Source organism: Cucurbita pepo, chromosome 5, assembly GCF_057944985.1.
Source record: "Cucurbita pepo subsp. pepo isolate OVF chromosome 5, ASM5794498v1, whole genome shotgun sequence".
NCBI classification, from domain to species: Eukaryota; Viridiplantae; Streptophyta; class Magnoliopsida; order Cucurbitales; family Cucurbitaceae; genus Cucurbita; species Cucurbita pepo.
The window spans coordinates 10,933,168-10,942,617 of record NC_141802.1 but is presented as its reverse complement, the minus strand read 5'-3'; the positions used below and the strand labels follow the sequence as shown (position 1 = coordinate 10,942,617).

The following is a 9,450-nucleotide window of genomic DNA, read 5'->3' as shown; positions in this document are numbered from 1 at the left end:
CATGTCAATACCGACTAAAATGGAAATTGATAGTAAGAGGAAAATGCGTCGACTTTCAAGTTAGGGTTCGTTCGTTCAAGGCCCTCCATCCCCAAAACCCTAACTAAAAAGGTCCGTTCGTTGGCCTCTTTCATTATTTATCCTTTCAGTAGCAATTCACAATTCGTTATCTTTCTCCTTCATTCAACTCTTGAACAAGCAAGCCTATTTGAGCGGGGAAATTGGATTTCTTATCACACAAGACTTGTAATGTATATTATCTATCATACCCGGACTCACATCCTTGCGCGAGGAATCCCCTTTGTTCATCATTCCAATTGAACAATACTGAATACTGTCTACTGTACTGAAACTTCAAAAGCCTTATCCAAGCAAGCCCTTAAATGCCATTTCGTGGATCTTCAACAAATCTGACTTTGGAATACCCTTTTGTTCTTATTTGCATTTGACATAAAAGGCATCTATGAAAGAAAGAAAGATAATGTGTCAGAAATAGAGGGGAGGGTATAGCTTAGTTAGTAGAGCAGAGGACTCAAAATCCTCTACCGGTTCAAATCCGCTATTGACAATAAGGCTAATGTGTAGGAAATGGCTAGTATCGCTCAGTTGGTAGAGCACTCCAAATCTTCGTCTCACCCCTTTGTTTGCTATGAAAAGAGAAATACGGAGAATGTGTAGGAAATGGCCGGGATAGCTCAGTTGGTAGAGCAGAGGACTGAAAATCCTCGTGTCACAAGTTCGAATCTGGTTCTTGGCAAATCATGAATTTGTATGTCTATCAATTCTACGGATTAATTAATCAAATAGATTATGAAACCGTTTGATATGAACAACGACCAAGGAATTTCCATACCTCAAGGTCCAATTACAAGGACGAGCTATGGAAATTCTAGAAGACGTTGGAGACCTCCCTTATATGTTATGCAAAGTTGAGCTTCAAGACAGAGATGAATTAAATGCACTTTAAGTTGCATTTAATGGACTCCGCTGAATTTATCAAATAGTCCAAGGATGACTAATAAGCACATTTTATTATTTGCATTATTTAATTTTTTATTATTTGCATTATTTAATTATAGTTTAACTATTTGTTTTCATATTTAAGCTAGTTTTAAATATAGAAGTTAAGGTTATAGTGTAACCCACATAGGTAGCTAGTTTTAAATATAGGAGTTAAGGTTATAGTGTAACCCACATAGGTTACTATATTCCACCATTAACTAGCCATTTTAATATGGAGGTTATGGGTATTTCTCATTTACTAGCCCATTTAATTTTGGAGTTATGTATCACATAAGTTAAGGTTTGTAAAGGCTATATAAAGCCTTCTTTTCTTTGATTAGAGATCAGATTTTGGAATTAAGAATAGAATTTCTATTTTAGCTTTGTTGAGAGCTAAACTTTCTTTACAAATTCTTGTGTTTAGAACTTGCATGTAGAGTCATTCAAGTGGTATTTGATCACACCTCTTGTGGAGTGTTTCGAATCACGAGTTTAGAAACTAGTTTTCTTTACTCTTGATCTTGATCATCAAGGTAATCCGTTCCATACTTTCCCTTGGGTTGATTTCCATATCATTTTGGTATCAGAGCTTTAGGCTCAAGATCGGATATATATTTCATTGCGCTTATCTCTTTTAATTCTCTTATAATTTTTTTTTTCTCAGTTTGTGTAGAATGTTCATATTCTATCACAAAAATATATAACAAAAAAAAAAAAAAAACATTTCTTATGTTCTTTAAAGTGTTAGATCTGGATCTTATCAACACTTTGTTCTTCTTTAAGATCTTCTAAATCAATTTTCTTGTTGGTAAATTGATTAGATTTTGCCAATAAGAAGAAGAAAAAAAAAAACCATTGAAAGAAAGAAAGCTTATTGATGTTAAATGTCTTTTTTTTCCTCTTGATTATTGTATGTAACTCTCATATGTTACTACATCTAAATTAGTCCTTAATCATTTTCTTTCTTTAATTCGTTTCTTTGTCGTTATTCGGATTGCTCCTTCAATACCCTTGTCTCACATCCCAATTTGTTTTTTGGAGTGTGATTTGTGTGTGCTCAATTGTGAGGGTGAGTTTGTAAGGGAGTGACACATTGATTCGAGTGTTGAGTGCTAAACACGAGTGAACTACATTTACGAGTGAATACACGCGAGGGAGCGCTTGTGAGGTCCTTTTTTTTTCTTTTACATTTCTTTTGTAGCATGGAAAATCCAGACGACAATACTGACATTACTGATGCACGATTGAGAGAAGCACAACAACGAACCATGGAAAGACTAATTCGAGGAATAGAAGAGTTGACTGATCGAATAGGAAGATTGGAGATTCAAAATCAAGCTCGACAGAGGATTCCACAACCTACGTGATATGAACCAAGAGACATCATTCATACAATATACTTCAATGAAGATGTGAAGAAAATGTTGTCAAAATTATCAAAAGAGGTTGCAATTCATGTCATATTGAAGAGTAATGAAGTTTGATGGTTATAAATTTTGGGAGGGTTACAATTTAGAGTAATTTAGAGTTATTGTATTTTAAGACATTTTATTTACTTTAGGTTACATTTACATAATGGCTAATTATGGCCATTAAGTATGAATGTTACAACTTTTGGAATGCCTTTAATAGTTTCATATGATAAGATAAGGAAATCAACTACAAGAAGAGTAAGATTCGGATTACCTTGTTGATCGAATATCTCAAGGCAAGAGCATTGTCTGAGATTCGAATCACTCCACAAGCAAGATCGATCATGTCTAGCTTGAATGATTCTTGTTGATCAAATATCTCAAAGCAAGAACACATGTTTGAGATTCGAATCACTCCACAAGCAAGTTTGATCATGTCGAGCTTGAATGATTCTACATGCAACCTAAACTACATAGAATTGCAAAGAAACTTAGCCATTGGCTAAAGAAAGCACAAATGCTTCTTTTACTATATTTTCATGTCTACCTTACAAATACAACATACATGGCTTTATATAGCCTCAAAATGAAACTATTAAAGGCATTCCAAAAGTTGTAACATTCATACTTAATGGCCATAATTAGCCATTATGTAAATGTAACCTAAAGTAAATAAAATGTCTTAAAATACAATAACTCCAAATGACTCTAAATTGTAACCCACCCAAAATTTATAACCATCAAACTTCATTCCTCTTCAATGTGACATGAATTGCAACCTCTTTTGATAATTTTGACAACATTTTCTTCACATCTTCATTGAAGTATATTGTATGAATGATGTCTCTTGGTTCATATCACTCCGCCCTCAACCGATACATATGAAGGCGAAAATTCTGATCACCACGAGGATAATCCACATGCGGTTGGTCATGGCTTGATGCGAAGGAGAGACCATGGAAGAAGGTATCATAATTTACAACAACGAGTTCCTTATGATGATAGTGATCGTAACGTGGGGAGCATCAAATTAAAACTTCCCAAGTTTTATGGCAAAACCGATCCAGAGGAGTACCTTCAATGGGAGAAAACGGTGGAGTCGGTGTTCAACTGTCATAATTTTAGTGATAAAAAGAAGGTACTGTTATGCATTGCTCAATTCAAACAATATGCTCAAATTTGGTGGGATAAATTGATGTCAAGTAGGAGAAGAAACCTTGAAGCACCAATTGATTCATGGTACGAGTTCAAAGAGTCCATGAGGAAGCGTTTTGTTCCACAATATTTTCAACGGGACATGGCGCAAAAGCTTCAAGCATTGAAACAAGGACGCAAGTCTGTGGAAGATTATTACAAGGAGATGGATACATTGATGGATCGACTTGATCTTGATGAGGACATGGAGGCTCTCATGGCGCGGTTTCTTAATGGGTTAAACACAGAGATTGCAAACAAGACTGATTTACAGCCTTATTCTAATATTGAGGAGTTGTTGCACATTGCAATTAAGATCGAGAGGCAAATCCAAAGAAGGTCTCAATGGTATTCTTCTAAAACTTTTCCCAATTCTACTTCTACATGGAAAAAGGTTAGTAAGAACATTGATTATAAGCATAGAAATCCAAAGATTAATGAGAAGCCTCAAGCTAAATTTCAGAAAGGCGAGAGTTCTAGAACAGGGAAAGAAAAAGTAGAAAAGTCTAATGTTCGAAATAGGGATTTAAAGTGTTGGAGATGTCAAGGGGTAGGATACTATAGTAGAAATTGCCCAAATGCAAGAATTATGACCATCAAGGAGGGAGAAATTGTTACGGATGACGAGGCACATGACAACATAAATGAGGAAACTGATGAGAGTGAGGAGTTTAGTGAAGAGGACCCTACACATATATCTTTGGTTACTCGACGAGCTCACCCACATTAAGGAGGACGGCCTAGATCAAAGAGAGAACTTGTTTCAAACTCGTTGTCTTGTTCAATCTATACCTTGTAGTGTTGTCATTGATAGCGGTAGTTGCACCAATGTTGTGAGTTCCATTCTGGTCAAAAGACTTAATTTAAAGACACAACCACATCCAAGACCCTACAAGCTTCAATGGTTGAATGATTGTGGGGAAGTACGGGTAACTCAACAAACTCTTGTTTCATTTACTATTGGAAAATATGTTGATGATGTTTTATGTGATGTTGTATCCATGCATGTTGGAGATTTACTACTGGGGAGGCCATGGCAATTTGATCGTCGGGTAATGTATGATGGGTATGCAAATCGATACTCTTTTACTCACAATGGTAGAAAAACTACTCTTGTTCCATTGTCTCTAAAAGATGTATTTATTGATCATTGCAAACTTGAAAAGAAAAGGCAAGAGGCTGATGCAAAAGCAGAGATTGAAAAAGAATCAAGTGAAAAAATGAGCTTGAGTGAAAAGCAAGAGAGTAACACTCAGCCTAGAGAAAAAAATGAGAGAAAAGCCAAATCTGTAAGCTTGTATGTTAGATCAAGTGAGGCTAGGAATGTTTTGCTCTCTAACCAGACTATTCTTGTACTTATGTGCAAGGGGTCTTGTTACTTTACTAACATGCTTAACCCTTCTTTGCCTAGTGATTTTGTTGTATTTGCAAGAGTTTGAAGATTTATTTTCTAAGGAGATGCCTAGTAGTTTGCCACCACTTAGAGGGATTGAACACAAGATTGACTTCATTCCTGGCGTGCCTATTCCAAACTGACCAGCATATAGGACTAATCCGAAGGAGGCTGAAGAGATACAAAGGCAAGTAAGTGAACTCCTTGCTAAAGGGTTTGTACGTGAAAGTTTGAGTCCTTGTTCTGTTCCAATTATTCTTGTACCTAAGAAAGATGGTTCTTGGCGTATGTGTGTTGATTGTAGGGCTATAAACAAGATAACTATAAAGTATAGGCATCCAATTCCCAGATTAGATGATATGCTTGATGAATTGCATGGATGTAGTCTTTTTACTAAGATTGATTTAAAATCGGGTTATCATCAAATTCGCATGCATATTGGGAATGAGTGGAAAACTGCTTTTAAAACCAAGTATGGTCTTTATGAATGGTTGGTTATGCCTTTTGGATTAACTAATGCACCTAGTACATTCATGAGACTAATGAACCATGTCTTACGAGAATACTTAGGTAAGTTTGTGGTTGTTTATTTTGATGACATCCTTGTTTACTCTAAATCTTTAGATGATCATATTACCCATCTACGCAAGGTTTTGACTACTTTAAGAAATGAATGTTTGTATGTAAATTTAAAGAAATGTAGCTTTTGCATGGAAAAAGTTAACTTTCTTGGGTTTGTAGTTTCATCTAATGGTGTTGAGGTTGATGAGGAGAAAGTGAAGGCTATAAAAGAGTGGCCTACACCTAAAAATGTAAGTGAGATAAGAAGTTTTCATGGTCTTGCAAGTTTCTACCGTAGGTTCATTAAGAATTTTAGTACAATTGCTTCACCCTTGAATGAACTTGTTAAGAAAAATGTATCCTTTATATGGGAAAAAGATCAAGAACTTGCTTTTAATACTTTGAAAGAAAAATTGAGTTCTGCTCCTTTGCTTGTATTACCTAATTTTGAGTCTACTTTTGAAATTGAATGTGATGCTAGTGGAGTAGGGATAGGTGCTGTATTAATGCAAAATCAAAGACCTTTAATGTTCTTTAGTGAGAAGTTGACGGTGCATCTTTGAGGTATCCAACTTATGACAAAGAGCTTTATGCTTTGGTTCGTGCATTGCAAACCTGGCAACATTATCTTTGGCCTAAGGAGTTCATTATTCATATGGATCATGATAAGTTTAAAGCATTTGAGAGTACAAAATAAACTCAACAGACGACATGCTAAGTGGTTAGAATTTATTGAAACATTCCCTTATGTCATAAGATATAAACAAGGTAAGGAGAACATTGTTGCAGATGCTTTATCACGAATGTATGTCCTCCTCAATACTTTGAATGCTAGGTTGTTGGGTTTTGAATACATAAAGGATTTGTATTAACATGACATGTTCTTTGCTCCTTTTGTTGAATCTTGTGAAAAAAGGACTCATTGTGGATAATTACTTGTTGTTAGATGAATTTTTGTTCCGAAAAGGCAAACTTTGCATACCATCTTGTTCCATACGTGAGCTACTTGTGAGGGAAGCTCATGGAGGTGGTTTAATGGCACACCATGGAGTTTCTAAAACTTATGATATGCTCTCTAAACATTTTTTTTTGGCCTAAAATGAGACATGATGTTCATAAAGTTTGTGCTCGTTGCATAGCATGTAAACAAGCTAAGTCTAGGCTTCAACCACATGGTTTATACTCCCCATTACCAGTTCCTAATGGTCCTTGGATTGATATATCAATGGATTTTGTTTTAGGTTTACCTAGGACTAGGAAAGGTTATGATAGCATCTTTGTTGTGGTTGATCGATTTAGTAAAATGGCTCATTTTATTCCTTGTCACAAAACTGATGATGCAAAACATATTGCAGACCTGTTCTTTAGGGAAGTTGTACGATTGCATGGCATTCCTAAAAGCATCGTTAGTGATCGTGATGTCAAATTTTTAAGCCACTTTTGGCGTGTTTTATGGGGTAAGTTAGGAACTAAGCTCGTATATTCAACTACTTGTCATCCTCAAACGGATGGACAAACTGAAGTTGTTAACAGAACCATGACTACTATGCTTAGGGCTATTATTGATCAGAATCTTAAGACTTGGGAGGATTGTTTGCCATTTATAGAATTTGCATATAATAGGATTGTTCATAGCACTACTAAATGCACACCTTTTGAAATTGTTTATGACTTTAATCCTTTAACACCCATTGACTTGTTACCTATACCGTCAAAAGAATTTGTGAATTTTGATGCAAATGCCAAGGTTGAGTTTGTTCATAAACTGCACAAGCAAGTAAAAGAACAAATTGAGAAACAAAATTCCAAGGTTGCCACCCGAATTAATAAAGGACGAAAGATTGTCATCTTCAAGCCAGGAGATTGGGTTTGGGTGCATTTCCGAAAAGAAAGATTTTCTACTCAAAGAAAATCTAAGCTTTTACCACGAGGAGATGGACCTTTTCAAGTTCTTGAGCGCATCAACGACAATGCTTATAAAATTGATTTACCAGGTCAGTACGGTGTTAGTGCAACTTTTAATGTTGTTGATTTGAGTCCTTTTGATGTAGGTGATGGCATGGATTCGAGGATGAATCCTTCTCAAGAGGGGGAGAATGATATGAACAACGACCAAGGAATTTCCATACCTCAAGGTCCAATTACAAGGACGAGAGCCAAGAAGCTACAACAAACCTTATACAGTTATATTCAAGCTATGGTGAGCTCATCAAAGAAAATTCTAGAAGATGTTGGAGACCTCCCTTATATGTTATGCAAAGTTGAGCTTCAAGACAGAGATGAATTAAATGCACTTTAAGTTGCATTTAATGAACTCCGCTGAATTTATCAAATAGTCCAAGGTTGACTAATAAGCACATTTTATTATTTGCATTATTTAATTATAGTTTAACTATTTGTTGTCATATTTAAGCTAGTTTTAAATATAGGAGTTTAGGTTATATTGTAACCCACATAGGTTACTATATTCCACCATTAACTAGCCATTTTAATATGAGGTTATGGGTATTTCTCATTTACTAGCCCATTTAATTTTGGAGTTATGTATCACATAGGTTAAGGTTTGTAAAGGCTATATAAAGCCTTCTTTTCATTGATTAGACATCAGATTTTGGAATTAAGAATAGAATTTCTATTTTAGCTTTGTTGAGAGCTAAACTTTCTTTGCAAATTCTTGTGTTTAGAACTTGCATGTAGAGTCATTCAAGTGGTATTGATCAAACCTCTTGTGGAGTGATTCGAATCACGAGTTTAGAGTTTTCTTTACTCTTCATCTTGATCATCAAGGTAATCCGTTCCATACTTTCCCTTGGGTTGATATCCATATCATTTTGGTATCAGAGCTTCAGGCTCAAGATCGGATATATGTTTCCTTTGCGTTTCTATTCAATTTGTTTTTTTTATCTTTTTCGTTTTTAATCGACCCAAAATAAAAAATCCAATCTGGGCTCTACTAAAAAATTTGAGAGGTGAGAATGAGAGATTCATTTGTGTAAATGAGTGCAAACAGGGTGGCCTAAAATTCCTTGAGTGTATACACATGAGAGATTGTTGTGAGGTCCTTTGTATTTCCATAACTTATTTTTTTGCAGCAAAGTTTCACAAATAGATTCGAGGACGAATCCTCTTGAAGAAGTGGAGAATGATATGAACCCAGAGACATCAATCATACAATATGCTTCAATGAAGATGTGTAGAAAATATTGTTGAAATCATCAAAAGATATTTCAATTCATGCCACATTGAAGAAGAATGAAGTTTCATGTGATAAATTTTGGGTGGATTACAATTTAGAGTTATTGTATTTCATTAATGTAGTTTAAGAGTTTTTATTTACTTTAGGTTACAATTACATAATGGCTAATTATGGCCATTAAGTATGAATGTTACAACTCTTGGAATGCTTTTAATAGTTTCATTTTTTAGGCTATATAAAGCCTTGTATGTTGTATTTGTAAGCAGACTTGGAAAATATAGAAAGAAGCATTTGTGCTTTTCTTTAGCCAATGGCTAAGTTTCTATGCAACTCTATGTAGTTTAGGTTGCATGTAGAATCATTGAAGCTAGACATGATCGATCTTGCTTCTGGAGTGATTCGAATCTCAAACAAAGTGTTCTTGTCTTGAGATATTCGATCAACAAGGTAATCCGAATCTTACTCCCCTTGTAATGATTCCTTATCTTATCAGGGGAATAGGAGCTTGACCTGATTCTTTTCATCCTGCCTATGAGGTGAAAGAGTGAAATCATTTCTTTTCATTTATTTAGTTACTCTACCTGTCAGTAAAAGTGATTGAGTATAAGGTTACAGAGTAAGTTGCTCTTCAAGGATTGAATGAATAAGGTAACATAGCTGAAGTAGCTCTTTCTTTGTCGGTTTCGTCTAGC

The 9,450-nt window shown here is 35.1% G+C and overlaps 1 non-coding gene across 1 annotated transcript; it reads left to right on the top strand.

Moving 5' to 3' along the window:
* Positions 1–684: 684 nt before the first annotated feature.
* On the top strand, positions 685–757 carry TRNAF-GAA (transfer RNA phenylalanine (anticodon GAA)). Its single transcript has one exon. It is a non-coding gene; the product is annotated as a tRNA-Phe (tRNA).
* The last annotated feature ends 8,693 nt before the right edge of the window (positions 758–9,450 follow it).